This window comes from Tiliqua scincoides, chromosome 3, assembly GCF_035046505.1.
Source record: "Tiliqua scincoides isolate rTilSci1 chromosome 3, rTilSci1.hap2, whole genome shotgun sequence".
NCBI lineage: Eukaryota > Metazoa > Chordata > Lepidosauria > Squamata > Scincidae > Tiliqua > Tiliqua scincoides.
Genome location: NC_089823.1, coordinates 240,997,876 through 240,998,757, shown reverse-complemented (window position 1 = coordinate 240,998,757; position 882 = coordinate 240,997,876).

The window sequence follows — 882 nt, the reverse complement described above, 5'->3', positions numbered from 1 at the left end:
CCCCTCCACAATGACCTGAGGAAAGGAGCCTCTCCTGAGTGAACTGCCTGGTTCCTCGGCAGCCCCTCACTCTCAGCAACAGGCCCACATCTTCGCTCTCAGCAACAAGCCCAAGCCTGCCTGATCACGGGTAAACCAGGGAGTGGGGCTGTGTGCACTTCAAAGGGCCAAGGAGGCGTGGTGGGTCCTGAACCAGCGGCTCTGAGTTGGAGTCAGGGCTGGCCCATCTAGGAGGCCAAGTGAAGCCTCAGGTTGGTAGGGTTGCCCATCTCTGCCCGCCCACTTGCCTCCACTGCTCCTCTTTCTCTTTCCATCCCTGCACTGGAAAAGGAAGGGGGGGGGAGAGTGCTGAGCTGGGACACTGGAGAGTGGGAGGAGCAGAGGCTGGTGCATCACTGGGGAAAGGGGCAGCCTTTGGCAAATCCCCTCGGGTGGCAGGAGGTCTGGGGCCAGCCCTGCCCAAAGTCCGCCATCCTGGCATGGGGCTTCCATGCTGGAAAGAAGGCTGCTGGAGAAGGGGCTGTGGGGAGGGGTTCACATCCTGGCCCATGACCCCCTACCCTTCAAAGCCCTGCTCCCGTGCTTGGCAGCTGGCTTTCTTCTGAGATGGGGGCCTTCCACTGTCGTCCCCCCCCCCCGACTTTTGGACCTGGCTGAAGGGTCCTGCAGCTTCCTCAGTGTTACCTGCAGCTTCCCGGTGCCGGCGATGGTGACGTCTGCAGGCAGCCACCTGTCCCCCTTGCTGCCGGTGGCGATCCAGAGCCTTCTGGGCTGCCTGCCTTCCAGGACAACGTAGACTCTCAGAGACATCAGGCTGGCGGCCCCAAACAGGTGATACCAGAAGCGGAAGCAGTGCCGCCCCAGCAACAGGCAGGGGGAGCT